We start from the raw sequence: 17,500 nt of genomic DNA on the forward strand, positions 1-17,500 counted from the left end.
CTTCCTCTAAAGCCAAGTCATAGGAAGTTGGAGATACAGAAGCAGGTATAGGGAGTTCATTCTTACATTCATCGACATATTTGCAGTTTTTTTTTTTTTTTCAGCCTTGGAATGATTAAGTGGACAAAATGTTTCCTTGGTATATCTTGTACGTTTGTGTGTTTTACTTGATATGTATTTATTAGCTCTCTGATGAGTTTGTTTACATGGAGGAGCCTTGCGATTCATGGATGAAAACTGGTTACCTCAGGAGGGCAAAGTGTACACCGAACTGTGGGATATTGAAGAGAAAAGGAGGGAAAGAAGCGCCACTGTAGAGAAATTATAAAGGGAAGCCAAGACACACACACACACACAGAGAGAGAGAGAGAGAGAGAGAGAGAGAGAGAGAGAGAGAGAGAGAGAGAGAGAGAGAGAGACTTTCTAACTGAATGGGAGAAACGATCGGTAGCGAAAGTTGGGAGGAAAAAAAAAAAAACTAAGCGAACAAGTAACTTTTCAGAGACGAGGACACGTGGAGATGGCAGCGGGGGGCACGAGAGAGAGAGAGAGAGAGAGAGAGAGAGAGAGAGAGAGAGAGAGAGAGAGAGAGAGAGAATGTCACTACGTAGCGCAGGTGTTAGTCTATAATTTCCCACACTTGCACATCGCCACATGTACACTAAACGTGAGTCTGTCTGGCGAATACATGGCAAGCTAGAATTACCTGTAGTTCCTATTTACTTCGTTATATTTTTAATGCTGTTGGATGTCGAAGTTTAGTTTTTTTCGTAGTTATTGCATGCGAAATAATCTGTTATCAGTCATATGTTATTAATAAGAACTCGTGATTTTGTGAAGTTTTAATTCATTAGTTTCGTGTTGGTTAATTCACGAAAGATTTTTTTTATTTATTTATTTTTTTATGTTGGAGAGAAGTCCAGCCAGGGCAACATAATGTTTAAGAAATGCGCACTTGTTGCTGGTTCGATTAATTTACCTACGTGTTAAAAATGAATAGATGAAATTAGATAATCAAGTGTTGGTTTATTCCGTCAGTGATAAAAATGAACAGATGAGACGAAATAATAGGTGTTGGTTCATTTAAGTAAGATTGTTTTCCTAGCGTGATAAGAAATAGGTACATAATTTACCTGCGTGATTAAAATGAATAGATGAAGTGAAATAATCGGTGTTGGTTAATTTAAGTAAGATAGTTTTCAGTACGTGATTAGAAATAAGGGCATAAAATAAACGGGGAGTGTGATCAACGTTTTCGTAAGTTTTTTTGGAAGTAGGTGTTGATTAATGGAAGTAAGACTGACGTTTGTACATGTAAGAAAAAAAAAGTAAGTGAATAATGGAGGGAAGTGAAAAATGTGACCAGTGAAAGGAGTGAATGCATATGGTTCCTTGTTAGCCTTTGCATCAGTGAAGTGGACAGAACAGGGATGAATATGCAGAAAGTTATGTGCTGTTATATTTAGGATTTTACTCCGAAACACACCTGTGGCACACCTTTGCATTAACCCCTTCAGTACCATGACGCATTTCCACATTCATTCTGCTTACTATTTAGTGATTTTATACAGCTTCAGAAACGCATGTGAGGAATTAAAATAGTAAAGACTGTGACCATTAATCTTCTCACCTTTATAAAGCCTTCCTAATGTCAATAAAATGGTCTAATCGTATACAAATCTAAGTTATAAAATGTGTGTCAGTATTGAAGGGGTTAAACAGGCTCAATATTTAAACCCTTTGCAAATAATCTAGTGAGAGGACAAAACATTTCTGGTTGATGAATTATAAAGAAAAATTGAAACATAATCGAAATGACGTAATGTGTGTGTGTGTGTGTGTGTGTGTGTGTGTGTGTGTGTGTGTGTGTGTGTGTGTGTGTGTGTGGTTGAAATCGTGTCTGGTAACTGCACTTTAAGCCAGATCAGCGGATTAAGGTGGATTACTACTATCACCAGCCACTCATGCTTAAGTTCACCACACGATGGGCCGAGCACCAACTTTCTTCTCCTCGTGTAGGGTTTATGGGCGTTGTTGTTGTTGTTGTTGTTGTTCTTTTTCTTGTCATTGCTACTGCTGCTACTACTACTGCTATTGCTCCTCCTACTCCTACTCCTACTCCTTCTTCTTCTTCTCCTTCTCCTTCTTCTCCTTCTTCTCGTTATCCTTCTTCTTATCCTCCTCCTCCTCCTCCTCCTCCTCCTCCTCCTCCTCCATTTCCATTTCTTTCTCCTCTGAGCCGGAATATGGGCCCTCATCAGACCTTTTCACCTGTACAGTTTCTCTTTCTTCCTCGATGCCGACATTCAGGTTCCTAGGCGAGAGAGAGAGAGAGAGAGAGAGAGAGAGAGAGAGAGAGAGAGAGAGAGAGAGAGACTTTTGCCATGATCCCACGAAAAAAAATAAAGATAATTAGAGGTAAGTGGTAAAGACTCCGTGGGAAAAAAAATCTACTAGTAATGATGGTTTTTATTCATTCATTCATTTATTTATTTATTTATTTATTTATTTATTTATTTATTTATTTGCGACCACAGTGAAAGTGCATCTCATAAACATTAAAACTACTCCTTACTACACCACCTTCCCTTACCTCTTTCCATCACCACCACCACCACCACCACCCAGACATCGATTGTATTATAAACCAGAGGAAGGTCTGTCCACGAGGCTCCGGCCAATCAGCGGCTAATACATTTAAACAGGCCATTTCCGAGTGGGGAGTGGGGATAGGAGGCAGATAGGGAGAGAAGGAGGAAGGGAGAAATAGGAGAGAGAGAGAGAGAGAGAGAGAGAGAGAGAGAGAGAGAGAGAACGATGATAATTAGGGAGGTGGAATAGATAGGAGGGAGACAGAAAGGAAAGGAGAGGAGTCAAAGAAGGGAGATAAAAAATTTAAGTTAAGGAGGTAGGGAAGGATAAGGGAGAGAGATAAGGAGTAAAAGAAGGGAGATAAGGGAGGAGGGGTAGGAGGCAGGCAGAAAGGGAAGGAGTAAAAGAAGAGAAAAGATGAGTAAGTGAACCGATAAAAAAGAAGAGGAATGAGGAAATGGAAGAACATGTGGAGGAAGAGAGGAAGAATGAAAAAAAATAGAATGAGAAGAGAGTAAATTTTAGAAAAGGAGGGATAGAATGAAGGGAGGAGGAGAATGATAAATAGAAGATCAGGAATAGATGAAGTGCAGAAAGAGAGGAAAGACATAAGTGATAAAGATAGAATAAACAAATGAGGAAGAATGCACATCGAAAAAAAAACAAGAAAAAAAAAAACAGGAAGAACAAAGAGGAGGGTGAGAGGAGGAGGAAGAGGAAGAAGAGAAGGAAGTGAATATTCGAAGTTTTTTATTAGGAGCATCAATGAATTGTAAAATATAAACAATATATATAAACATACTCACTTCCTCCCTCTTCCTCATCCTCTTCCTCATCCTCCTCTTCTTCCTCTTTTCTTGTTCTTTTTTCCTTCTTTCTCTTTTTCAGTGTATTCTTCCTCGTTTGTTTATTCTTTCTTTATCACTCTATGTTCTTTCTCTCTTTCTCTACGTCCATCTAGTCTTGCTCTTCCATCTATCATCCTCCTCCTCTCTTTATTCTATTCTTCCTTATAAAAATTACCCTCTTAATCTCTATTCTTTTCAATCTTTTTCTCTCCCTCCACATATTCTTCCTTTTCCTCCTCATTTCCTCTTCCTGTTCACTTCATCATCATCTTTTCTTGTACTCCTTCCCTCTCTTCCTTTCTGCCTGCCTAATGTCCCTCTTCCCTCCTTTAATCACAGTTTCTTATCTCCCTTTTTTAACTCCTTGTCTCTCTACCCTATCATCATTTTTATCTTCCTTTTACTCCTCTCCTCCCATTTCTGGCTGCCTCCTTTATTTCTTTCGTCTCTTTTTTTTTTTCGTAGTGTATTTTGATGTACTAATGTGTGTATTTCTGATGTGCTTTGCTTCTCCCGCCTCCTTATTAATGTGGGTAGAATTGTAGATACGTAATGTATTTTTTTTTAATTAGTATTAGTAGTTCATCATTGCTACTCGTATTTGGTTAGTATAGTCGTGAGAAAGTGTGGGAAATATGATAGTAGTAGTAGTAGTTGTTGTTGTTGTTGTTGTTGTAATAAGAGTAATTTTATTTTAGTTCAAGGTTAGGAGATAAGAAACTGAGAAAAAATTGACGAAAGTGTTGGTAATTATTTTGATAAAGATATTAGCTCGAGTTCAAGGTTAAGAGAGAGAGAGAGAGAGAGAGAGAGAGAGAGAGAGAGAGAGAGAGAGAGAGAGAGAGAGAGAGAGAGAGAGAGAGAGAGAGAGAGAGAGAGAGCCGACAGTAAATAAGCATCTCGTTTATTTAACCTCCTTTACTCTAGTTCCGGAGAGAGAGAGAGAGAGAGAGAGAGAGAGAGAGAGAGAGAGAGAGAGAGAGAGAGAGAGACACACACACACACACACACACACACACACACACACACACACACACACACACACACACACACACACACACCATAACCCTCCCAATCTCAGGAAACGCGGACACTAATCACCAAAACACACCACTATACTGAAATACCTTTAATTAATAGGTTAAGCATGACACCTGTGATTTATTAACGCGCAGGTGAAATTTGGGATCTGTCCAGGTGTATGGAGGTAATTAGGTAAACTTCAGGCTTATTGTGGCTTTACGGCGGCTTTGGAATTGCTAAGGTAAGGAAGGAGACGTTGAAAGAAAAAAAAAGTGCTGGGTTTACTTACTTCGAGACCGGCTTCTGTGTGTGTGTGTGTGTGTGTGTGTGTGTGTGTGTGTGTGTGTGTGTGTGTGTGTGTGTGTGTGTGTGTGTCCCTTTGGTTTTCTTTCTGGTTTTAGTCTCTCTCTCTCTCTCTCTCTCTCTCTCTCTCTCTCTCTCTCTCTCTCAACAGTAAATCTATTGTTTTTCCATTGGATTTTTATTATTTACTGTCCAATTTCCCCTCCCCCACCTCTCTCTCTCTCTCTCTCTCTCTCTCTCTCTCTCTCTCTCTCTCTCTCTCTCTCTCTCTCTCTCTCTCTCTCTCTCTCTCTCTCCTCAGGCCATTGGCGCAGACCTACACCGGTTACTAAAGGCCAGGGTTCAGTTGACTAGTGTTGCCTGACTGTCTGTGCAGACTGAACATGGCTGTCTGTCCCTCGTCTCTCTCTCTCTCTCTCTCTCTCTCTCTCTCTCGTTGGGTATTTTCGTGGGTGTTTTTGGTGTTAGTGTGGTGGTTTTGTCTCTCTCTCTCTCTCTCTCTCTCTCTCTCTCTAGTTGGGTTTTAATTTTTCGTGGGTGTTTTTTTGGGTTAGTGTGGTGGGGAAGATAAAGAGAAGAAAAGGTAGTCTGAGCTTAGAGGAACTGAACCACAAAATAAGCTTCATCTAATCTCCTTAGCTTGGTGGTGGAAGTGCTGTCAATCCTTTCAGTACCGTGACGCTTTTCTACATTCATTCAGCTTACTATTTGGTCATTTTAAGCTACTTGAGAAACTTACGTGGAGGTTGAAATAGTGATGACTGGCCATATATCCTCTGAACTCCATAGAGCCTCCCTAGCGTAAATAAAATGGTCTAATGATACCCAAAATTCAAGGTAAAAAGATGCATTCCAGTACTGAATTGGTTCGTTGCTCTATTTTGAAATGGTTTCGAGTCCTACTCTTGAAATGGGTTGAAAGTTTAGTCAGTTGTTTTATTAGATTATTTTCTACTTTTTGTGTGTGTATCTGGTTATGGAAAATTGAATAACGGTGAGTGATTAAGATGATGGGTTAATATAGGTGATAAGTGATAAAGATGATGAGTAATAAAGAAGGTAATGAAAATGATGAATAATGAAGGAGATGATGAATTAGTATAGATAAGTGATAAAGATGGTGAGTAATGAAGGTAATGAAAATGATGAGAAATATAGATGATGAGTAACTAAAAAAAAAATAAATAAAATAGACAAGAGGGCAAAGGAGTCACCAATAGGAGAAGCAGTGAAAGAAAACGGGTAGTAAGTGGTGCCATCTGACGGTGAGACGAGGAACTGCCTTTTTTTTTTTTTTTTTTTTTTTTTTCCCATCTTCATCATTTTTATTCTATTTAAGTGTGGTGTCTGCTTATTATTTTTCTTTTTTTTTCCTCCAATTTTTTTTCTTAAGGGAAAGCTGAAAAAATAAAAACGGTCCACTAAGATGCCAGTTCCCGTGCAGACCCGAGGATTAGCCAACATGAAAGGGATAAAATGTCTTCCATCATAATCTCAAGTGTGTGTGTGTGTGTGTGTGTGTGTGTGTGTGTGTGTGTGTGTGTGTGTGTGTGTGTGTGTGTGTGTGTGTGTTATTGCGCTTTGTTACATTATCGTGGTATTATTTTGTATTTTCCTTTTGTCTTTTCTTTATTCTTTTTTTGTTTGTTTCTTCTTTTTTTTCGTCTTATTCTTTTCTCTTTCATTATCCATCCTTTCCTTCCTTCTTTCCTTTTTATCATTCCATCATTAACTATATTTTTTTCCTTTTTTAATCTCTCTCTCTCTCTCTCTCTCTCTCTCTCTCTCTCTCTCTCTCTCTCTCTCTCTCTCTCTCTCTCTCTCTCTCTCTCGACCGGTTTTCTTTATTTTCCTGTCACGTTTTCTTTCAACATTTCATCCACAGCTTCCCGTTTTCTACGTCTTCATATTTACCTTCTTTCTCTTTGGTCTTCCGTGTTTGGTTGTTACATTTTCTCTTTCCATTTTCTTTGACCTTTTCTTGTCTTATTTTCATTTGACCTTTTCTCAATTGGTTATTATCTGCTGCTTCTCTTCTTACTCTTTTTTTTTTTTCTTCTTGTTCCTCTAGTTTGTTTTGCTCAATTTTACGTTGTTTTATTTTTTCTTATTTCTGAAGTTCGTGTCTTTATTTTTCAGTCGGTTTGTTTAACGCTGTCTTTGTTTTGTTAGTTTCTTTTATTTGTTTGGTCAAAAGTAGCGTATTTTGTCTTTTTCCATTGTTAACCATTCTAGATTTTTGTTTTTCACATTTCTTCCTTCCTTCCTCCTCCTCCTCCTCCTCCTCCTCCTCCTCCTCCTCCTCCTCCTCCTCCTCCTCCTCCTCCTCCTCTTTTTTCATATGTTCTTTATCTTCCTTTTCTCTTCCTCCTCCTCCTCTTTCTCCTACTTTTTTTTCCTTAATCTTTGTTTCCTCTTCCCCGTTTTCCGTTTCATTTTTCTTCATCTTCCCTTCCTCTTCCTCCTACTACTTTTTTTTTTTTTTAATCTTCGTTTCTTCCTCCTCCTCCATTTTCGTCATTCTCTTATTCTCTTCATCTCCTCCTCCCTTTTCCTTTCAATTCTCCTCCTCCTCAGTTTTATCTTCCTTTTACACCCCTCCTTCACCATCCACAATTTCCCTCTCTATACATTCATCCTTCTCTCTTCTCTTGATATTCACTCCAACATCTCCTCTGTGCTAAGTTCACATGCAGTGCAGTCACGTGATGTTGCGTCCGGTCTGCTGGTGCCCCCGTGACCCACTGCCAGTCTTCTCACCAAAGCCCGTATTCTGAAACACTTCAGCGTCCATCACAGCACCGTCACTATTTTCAAAGGGCTCTAGTTGAAGTGACACGGGGGATTTTGATGATATTTCTGTAATTCTAGTGACATGTTAACAAGTTTTCTGCCTTATCAATATGGAAAATACTCTTTAAATCTTGGGTAATGGTGTCTGGGCTTTAGAAATGGTCGCGGTGAGAGAGGGAGGCTTTTCTGAATATGACACCAAATACGGAAGGAAACTTGTTTGGGGTCAGCTGGTGGTGGTGGTGGTGGTGGTGGTCATGGGAGTGTTTATAAATGTAGTGGAGTTTGCATACCGGTTTTTCTGTTGTTGTTTATTGTATGAGTGAATGAAAGGGATGTTTTTTTTTTTTTTGTTTGTTTCCTCCTCCTCTTGCTCCTCCTCCATTTTCACCATTCTCTTATTCTCCTCTCTTTTCTTTTCATTCTCCTCCTCCTCCTCCTCAGTTTATCTTCCTTTTACACATCCCCCTTCAGCATCCACATTTTCCCTCTCTTTACATTCATCCTTTACTCTCCTCCTCTTGACATTCACTTCAACATGAATGGTGAAGTGAATGAAGGGGGGGGGGATGTTTGTGGTGTTTTTATTATTTTTTTATTATTTTCTTAGTATGTGTATTTGTTTTATTTGTTTATTTTGTTCTTCGTGTGAGTGAACTAAAGGAATGTTCGTGTTTTCTTTTTGTTTACATTTTTTTATTGCTTTTCATTTGTTTTTTTATTTGTTTATCTTATCTTATTACTTTATTCATTTATTTATGTTTATTTTTTATTGTAATGATTGTATTTCGCTTTCAATCATGTGTGAATGAATAGTTAAGTCTCTCTCTCTCTCTCTCTCTCTCTCTCTCTCTCTCTCTCTCTCTCTCTCTCTCTCTCTGTTGGTAATTCTAGCTGGCAGTATTATAATTGATGGTGGTGCAACGTAACAGTACCAGATATTGTTGTTATCACTGGTACTTTCACTGTCTGGCTGTTGTTATTAACTTATTACTGCCCTCTGTCCGTTCTTCTCCATTCCGTCTTGGTATTTTCTAGTCACTATGCAACTCAACCAAGAAAGAGAAAAATTGCCTTTTTCCTGCTGTCGACATAAATTATAGGGTGAGAGAGAGAGAGAGAGAGAGAGAGAGAGAGAGAGAGAGAGAGAGAGAGAGAGAGAGAGAGAGGGGAGGAGGAAAAAGGTAGTGGAAGGCTTTCATGTACTGTGTGTGTGTGTGTGTCATCAGAACGTGCCTTTAGTTTCTTACGTAGAGAGAGAGAGAGAGAGAGAGAGAGAGAGAGAGAGAGAGAGAGAGAGAGAGAGATTACACAGGATAATAATCAAAGCTCATTAACCACCTGTCACCTGTCTTCTTATTATGGCACCTGCTTCTCCTTTACCTGTCCATCTAATCACCTGTTTTCCTTCGCCTCCTCCTCACCTTATCTCGACCGTCATTATTCATCTCCCTTTCTTTCTTACCTATTCTTCTTCCATGACCTTCGTTGAAATCTCTTCTTTCTTTCCTTCTTTTTGCTCTTATTCTTTGTCTTTTCCTTCTGTTTCTCTTTTTTTCTCTTTCCATACTGTCTTTCTCCTCGTGTTGCCTTTATTCTTCTTCTCTGGTTTATTTCTTTCCCTTCTTCCTTCGTCCTTTATTTTCTGCACCATTTTGCCTTTCTCCATAATCCTTCCATTTTGCTGCTTTTCTTTTGTTTCTTCTTATTGTTTCTCCTACTCTCCTTACATTTTATCTCCCTTCCATATTCACACTGTAGGTATATTGTATAACTTAAACCTTATCTTGCCTTTCCTTACCTTACCTTACCTTACCTCACCTCACCTCACCTTCTATCATCTTCTACAACCAATATTTACCTTGATTACTCCCCTCCTTTCTCATCTCCCTGTTTCTCTTCCCCTCCACTTACCTTCCTTCGTGTCTTCATCTATTTTGCTTATCTTTCCATACCCTTCCTTCATCTTCGTCAAAATTGTTGAGTATATATATTTTGTAGCACTTAAATTTTCTTCTGTCTTGACCTTGTGTTGGGAGAGGTGGAGAAGAGAGAGAAGAGGAGAGAAGTGATTGGGAGAAGATATAGGAAGGAAGGATGGAAGAAAGGATGGATGGATGGATGAAGGAAAGATGAGAGATGTGTTGATGACATTGAAAAAAAAAAGAAAGGAGGAAAGAATTTTAAGAGGAAATAAATGAAAATGAACTAAAGGATAATTAAAAAGAAAGGGAGACGGGAGAAAACAAAATGGAGGAAATAAAATGGGGGAGGAGGGAAGGAAAGATACGAAAATAGAAAGAAATGCAAAGAAAACGTGAGGAAGGCAAGACAGAGAGAAGAAATTAAAAGGAAGAAGGAACAAAGAGAAGAAAGGAAAACAGAGAGAGAGAGAGAGAGAGAGAGAGAGAGAGAGAGAGAGAGAGAGAGAGAGAGAGAGAGAGAGAGAGAGAGAGAGATTGCTCCTTCAAATTACCCAATTGAGATAATGATGCACTTATGAAAATTTAGGCCAAATATTTAACCCAAAGAGAGAGAGAGAGAGAGAGAGAGAGAGAGAGAGAGAGAATAGACTTTGACCTTTAGTATTCTCCTAAGGGCAAGGCTAGAAAACATGTATACCCTTGAACTTACTTCCCTTCTCCTTTCCTTCCATCTTTCCTCCATTCCCTACCCACAAGACTGACCCAAGGCTTTCCCCTCCCTTTCCCCTTCCCCTCAACCCTTCCCCTGCGCCCTTCCCCTCCTCCCACTTCCCCTCCAAGCTCGGTCAGGGGCGGAGGGAACCTAATGGCTTGTCTAATTGTAGTAATGGCTATTGTGTACAAGTGGTGTGTGTGTGTGTGTGTGTGTGTGTGTGTGTGTGTGTGTGTGTGTGTGTGTGTGTGTGTGTGTGTGTGTGTGTGTGTGTGTGTGGTCTTACTAGATTTGTGAAGTGGAGGAGGAGGAGGTGGTAGTGGTGGAGAAAATAGTGGTAGTGAAAAGGAAAAGGAGGAAGAGGAGAGAAGATGATATAAGAAAAAATAGTGATGAGAAGAGAAGAAGGAGGAGGAGGAGGAGGATGTAGGAAGAACAGTTCATTGAGAGAAGGGGAGGAGGAGGAGGAGGAGGAGGTAGTGGATGTAAGGAGAGAAGTTAGCAAGCAGAGAAAAGAAAAAAAAAAAAGAGGAGGTGGAGGAGGAAGGTAGAACAGGTAACGAGAGGAGAGAAGAGAAAGAGGAGCAGGGTGTAAGAAGAACAGTTACCGGTGGAGGCAAGAAAAGAGAAGAGGAGGAGGAGGAGGAGGAGGAGATGAGAGTAGAAGACAGAGAAGAGGGGAAGGAAAATAAATGGGAAGAGACAAGAAAAATAATGGGCTATAAAGAAAACTACAGAACAGGAGGAGGAAGAGGAAGAGGAGGAGGAGGAGGAGAAGGAGGAGAAGGAGGAGAAGGAGGAGGAGGAGGAGGAGGAGGACATTGACAGCATATAATGTATGCTAGTAGACATATTAGGATGTAGAAAATAAAAAAAAAAGAAAAGAAGGTGAGAATATATGGTAAAAGAGAGAGAGAGAGAGAGAGAGAGAGAGAGAGAGAGAGAGAGAGAGAGAGAGAAGAGTATATTATGAAAAAGGGTAAAGGAAGAATAAGAATAAGAGTAAATAGGAATAATAAAAGAAAGAAAAATATGGAGAATGACTTAGAAGAGCAAGGATAAGAAGGAGGAAGAGGAGGAAGAAGAAAAAGGATAAGAAGGAAGAAGAAGAAGGATAAGGAGGAGGAAGAAGAGGAAGAAGGATAGAAAGATAAATGAAGAAAGAGACATTGAAGGAAAACAATAAATAAAGATAGAATAAAGAAGAAAAGAGGAGAAGGACTAAGTGATGATACAAAGGAAGAAGAAAGAAGAATGACGAGAAGAGAGACAGATAAAAAAAATATGATGGTAGAGAAATAAAAGAAGGAAAAATAAAGAGAAAATAAGATAAAGGAAGGAAAGATAAGGAAAAAAATGAAGCTAATTAGAGTAGGAATGATAGGACAAGAAGTAGAACGAGGAGGAGGAAGGTAGGAAGGATAGGAGGAGGAGGAGGAGGAGGAGGATAATGCATGAATCAGTTAAATAAAGTGGAGGTCAGTTACCAGCCCCTCCCTCCTCCTCCAGTCAGGTCACCCACCTCAGACGGGTATGCAGGTCACCCTTCCCTTCCCCCCCCTCCATCCCTCCATCTCTCCATCTCTCCTTCACCTTTCCTCCATCTCTCCACCCTTCCTCCATCCTTCCTCCACTGTCTCCTTCCCGCCTTTCCTCGACCCAACCTTGTCTCTCTCTCTCTCCTCTCTCTCTCTCTCTCTCTCTCTCTCTCTCTCTCTCTCTCTCTCTCTCTCTCTCTCTCTCTCTCTCTCTCCCAGCGGTAAATTTATTCTATTTTCCATTATATTTATATCTACTGTCACTCTCTCTCTCTCTCTCTCTCTCTCTCTCTCTCTCTCTCTCTCTCTCTCTCTCTCTCTCTCTCTCTCTCTCTCTCTCTCTCTCGGTAAATTTATTCTATTTTCCATTTTATTTATATCTACTGTCCTCTCTCTCTCTCTCTCTCTCTCTCTCTCTCTCTCTCTCTCTCTCAGTAATAACAGCAATACCCATAATTCTCACCTGAAAGTCACCTACACCTCGCCTGCTTTCCCTCCAGTGGCGCGGGACGGACAGGTGAGGGGGCCGGGTGAAGGCAGGTGTGGGGGCGTGGTGAGGGGCGGGAGTCTGGTGGGGGTTCATGCTAGGTCAGTAACCCCATTAGGACGAAGGAAGGTGACCGTGGAAAGCAGAGGTCGAATAACCGGTGGACAGACGGCTTAGGTCATTCACCTTACCTGGGCGTGTTCACCTGGATGGGAAAGAGGTGATGCTGGGACTGGTGGTGGTGGTTGTGGTGGTGATGCTGGGACTGGTGATGGTTGTGGTGGTGATGGTGGTGGTTTTAAGTTCTTTTCTATTCTATCTCTAGTTTCTCTCTATGAATATCACATTGAGGATAAGAATGATTAGTATTTGTGTTATTAATTCATTTTTTGTTGCTATTGTTATCTCTATGGAAAAGAAATTGAAGTTATTGATGTGGTGGTGGTGGTGGTGGTGGTTGTTGTTTTGAGCTCTCCTATTCTTCTCTTTCTCTACCCTCTACAAATATCACAGTAGGAATATTAATGGTAGGTGTTTGTGTTATATATTTGTTGCATTATTTTTATCTATGGAAAGCAATTTGAAGTTATTGATGTGATGGTTATTTTGAGCTCTCCTATTCTATTCTCTTTCTACGTACTTAATGATAGGTATTAGTGGTATTTATTTATTTTGTGCTGCTATTGTTTCTATCTATGGAAGCCAAATATAAATTGCTGATGGTAGTGGTGGTGGTGGTGGTTTGAGTTCTTTTCTATTCTCTCCACAGACATTAGAAAGGAAATAGGAAGGATACTAAAGTTATTTTTTTCTGCTGCTATTGTTGTTTTTATATACGGAAAGATGACTAGGAATTGCTCTCTCACCACGACTATTTTCCAAGGCCACAAAAATGACTAGCGAGGTTTTCAAGAGTGTTTCTACAGTAAATAATGTAGAAATCTTGCCACTATGCTTCTGAAACCGTAAAAACACCTTAAAAAACTCGTGTAAACTGAAATAAAGCCTTTTAAAACAGAGGTGAAGCACGAAAGTGTTTGAGAATACGAGTCAAATAGAATAGGAATGGTAGATATTGATGTTATTCTGCTGCTGCTATGGAGGTTAGGAATGCAAGGTAATGTTATGTGTGTTCTCCTTTCTCCTGCAGGTTATAAGGTGAAAGGAATAACAATGACAGCTGTAAGACTATTGATACAGGTAAATAAAAATAAAAAAAATGAAGAGGCATCTAAAAAACTAGAATTTCCGAACACAAAGGTCAACTGATAATAATAATAAAGAATAAAGAGAAACGAGGAAGTACTGTAAACCACAAAAAGAAATAAGAACCAAACAACCAGTTATAAAAATATAGATCTAACTGAACCACCACCACCATAATAATAACAACAACAGCAACAATAACAACAATAATAATAATAATAATAATAATAATAATAATAATAATAATAATAATAATCTCAGGAAAGTAGATTTTTGTTAAGTGACAATATGATAAGTATATAAGTAAAGGAAAAGAAAGAATTAAGTGTTATCATCATCACCTGTGTTCTATTTATCCATTTTGCGTTTTTCTATACAGTTTTTGATTATTCCTCTAGATAATAACAGTGATAATAATAATAATAATGATAATGATAATGATAATAATAGGAATAGCAAAGCATCTCAAGGAAGTATATTTAGAAAGCCACTGATTGTAGGTTGATCACTCGGGGCATTAAGGAGGTCACCTGGCTGCTCCTTCCCTCAGGTGCTGATGAGCCGCGCAGGTGAAGGCGCTGTACAGGTGAAGGGTGGGGGGGGATGCTAAATACAACTGTAGATCGCGTGTTCCTGAAGATGTGTAGGATCATTTATTTAGTCTCTCTCTCTCTCTCTCTCTCTCTCTCTCTCTCTCTCTCTCTCTCTCTCTCTCTCTCTCTCTCTCTCTCTCTCTCTCTCTCTCTCTCTCTCTCTCTCTCTCTCTCTCTCTCTCTCTCTCTCTAAACCTCCTGCACCCTTATGTAATATGTTTGTTGTTGTTGTTGTTGTTGTTCGAGAGAGAGAGAGAGAGAGAGAGAGAGAGAGAGAGAGAGAGAGAGAGTCCAGTTTATCTTCTTCAGTGTTAACTTAACGGTGGAAGAGAAAAAGGAGGAGGAAAGGAGGGTAAGGAGAGAGAGAGAGAGAGAGAGAGAGAGAGAGAGAGAGAGAGAGAGAGAGAGAGAGAGAGAATGGGGGGGAGTTGGAAGGAGAGAGAGATGGAGGGAAGGTGGAGGGAGATAGGGAGTAAAGTACTGCTGACTTTCCAAAGAGACGACTGTCTTGTTTGAGAACTGAGTCACTGTTTGCTGTAACGGATCTAGGGTGACTGACTGACTGACTGACTGACTGACTGACTGACTGACTGACTGACTGACTGACTGACTGACTGACTGACTGACTGACTGACTGACTGACTAACTAACTAACTAACTAACTAACTAACTAACTAACTAACTAACTAACTAACTAACTAACTAACTAACTAACTAACTAACTAACTAACTGACTGACTGACTGACTGACTGACTGACTGATTTGTTTATTGGCTGACTTACTATTAATTTTTTGAGTTATTTGTTGCTTTCAATAATTTACTGACTGACTGACTGGTAGTGACTGAATGACTAACTTCAGTAAGGATTATTGATCTAGTGACTGGCTGATTAAAAGATTCTATTATTTGCTTACTGACTGATTTGCAAGTTTATCTGACTGACCTGTGGATTGACTCGCTGACAGTCTGCACCAACGAGAGGGGTCTTAATTAACAGTTCATCAGTTAATAGTGACTTGTGTTGGTTCGTGGGCTGATTAACAAGCAACCTTTAGGAATGCAAACTTAATTACTTCTATAGATCACTGTCTGGATGCGTGTTGACTGATTGATTCTGTGACTAGTTCGTAAGTTGTATGATTGACTGGCTGGCTGATAAACTGGCTGGATAGAGGCATGGCTGGTGGACTGGCTGGCTGACTGGCTGCCTGATGGATGGATGGATGGATAGATAGAGGGAGGGAGGGAGGGAGGGAGGGAGAGAGAGAGATGACTGACTGACTGACTGACTAGCTGGATAACTGGGTAGATGATGGATTGACTGGATGGCTGATTGACTGACTAATGAGCTGGCTAAATGACTGGATAGATGACGACTGACTGGCTGACTGACTGACTGACTGACTTAATGAATGAATGAAGGAAGGAAGGAATAAATGAATGACTTGCTGGATGTATAGATAGATGATTGACTTACTAGCTGGCTGACTGGATGGCTGGCTAGCTGACTGACTGTATGAATCGATGGATAAATGGACTGGCTAACTGAATGGCTTGAGAGTTGAGTGTCTGACTGTCTGATTGTATGGGGAAAAAAAAACGCAGAATAACAGGATTTAAGTAAAAAAAAATTATGAAAAAGAAAAATTTTGATTCTGAAAAGTATTTGTGGAAGAGAAGAAAAGGAAAATGATGAAATATAAACCACAAAGAAATATGAAACAAGACTAATTAGAGAGAGAGAGAGAGAGAGAGAGAGAGAGAGAGAGAGAGAGAGAGAGAGAGAGAGAGAGCTAAACAGTACGTAAAGAGGAAAAGCTACAGACGACCATAAATAAATCGTAAAAGACATAAGGTGACAGTAACCCTCCTTAAACTACCCCCACGCCCATAAATCCTGCCCTGTACCTTTCCCGTGTCCTCCCCTGCCGACCTTCCCTACTGTACCCGTCTCCCCTTGACCTTCCCCTGTAGACTCGCTCACCTGCCCTTGAATTGAAGCATAGGTTTGATTAGAAGGTCGGGGAATGCAGGAAGAGCGACGGAGAGGAGAGAGGAGAGTTTGAACGAAGAGAAAATTGTAAAAGAATAGGAATAAGTGATGGTTGTAATGATTCTAGATAAATATTTTTGGCTGGTGTAAATTTAAGTTTGTTTAGATTGAAGAGAAAGTTTGAACGAAGGGAATATTATAAAAAAAAGTTATATTATTGGAAAGAAAGTTTGAACGAGGAAAAATAGTTAAAGAAAGGGAATAAATGATAATAGTAGCGATTCTAGAGTAAATATTTTTTCTGATGTAAATTTAGGTTTGTTTAGATTGAAAAGAAAGTTTGAACAATGGAATATTAAAGAAAAAGGTGATAATATTATTGAAAGAAAAGTTTGAACGAGGAAAAATAGTAAAAGAATGAGAATAAGTGATGGTGGTAACTATTCTAGGGTGAATATTTATGTCTGGTGTAAATTTAAGTTTGTTTAGATTGAAAAGAAAGTTTGAACAATGGAATATTACAGAAAAAAATTTGACGATTCTAGAGTAAATGTTTTTGTTTAGTGTAAAATCTAAGTGTTTAGATTAAAAGGCAAATTTGAACAAGGGAAGGTAATAAAAAAGGAAATGAAAACAGGTAATGATAGCTAATCTAGGATAAATAGATAGAGAAGGGAGTTTGAAAGAGAACAAATGATGAAAAAAAAAAGCGGAAATAAGTGATAATGGTAGAGATTGTACAGTAAATATTTTTGTGTATAGTGTAAATTGAAGCTTGTCCAGGTTAAGAAAAATGAATTAAAGTTTTGAGTTTATTAGAAAGTCAGGTCTATGGTAGATTTATAGGGATTAGTTAGATAGTATTTATAGTTAACAGATTTATAATGAAGTTAGATAGTATTTGCAGTTAACAGATTTATAGGTATTATTTAGATAGTATTTGTAGTTTGTGTTAATTTTGACTCCTTCAGTACTGTGACGCTTTTTTACCATGAGTTTTGGATACGATTTAACGATTTTATTTACATTATGAACTGTCTATGGAGGTCAGAAGGTTAATGGGCAAATTATTCACTATTTTAATCTCCATAAGTTTCTGAAGCTGTATAAAATCGTCATGTAGTAAGCAAAATGAATATGAAAATGCGTGATGTTACTGAATGGGCTAAGGATGAGAATAAAGCTTCATGGAATTCAAGAAGTATTCACAAAGTATAGAAATTATTAACCCAAAAAGTAAAAGAGAAAAGTTGGCACATGTAGCTTATGGAAGGTAATGAAAGGTAAAGTAACTCGGAGCAAACCTTCCTCCTCCTCCTCCTCCTCCTCTTGTTCTTGTTCTTCTTGTTTTTCCTGTTCTTGTTCTTCTTCTTTTTCTTGTTCTTGTTCTTCTTGTTCTTGTTCTTGTTCTTCTTGTTCTTCTTTTTCTTCTGCTCCTCCTCCTCCTCCTCCTCCTCTTCCTCCTCCTCCTCCTCCTCCTCCTCC

At 39.1% G+C, this 17,500-nt stretch overlaps 1 protein-coding gene and 1 long non-coding RNA gene across 2 annotated transcripts in view; one reads left to right on the forward strand and one right to left on the reverse strand.

Moving 5' to 3' along the window:
* Positions 1 to 5,195, reverse strand: part of LOC123507646 — a 17,870-nt gene extending 12,675 nt beyond the window's left edge. The window contains exon 1 of the long non-coding RNA XR_006675697.1: positions 4,978 to 5,195. This is a non-coding gene — a long non-coding RNA (uncharacterized LOC123507646). The remainder of the gene's footprint in view (positions 1 to 4,977) is intronic.
* Positions 1 to 17,500, forward strand: part of LOC123507640 (inorganic pyrophosphatase-like) — a 75,309-nt gene that overhangs the window by 3,880 nt on the left and 53,929 nt on the right. The window lies entirely within an intron of this gene.

Source organism: Portunus trituberculatus, chromosome 23 (genome assembly GCF_017591435.1).
Source record: "Portunus trituberculatus isolate SZX2019 chromosome 23, ASM1759143v1, whole genome shotgun sequence".
NCBI lineage: Eukaryota > Metazoa > Arthropoda > Malacostraca > Decapoda > Portunidae > Portunus > Portunus trituberculatus.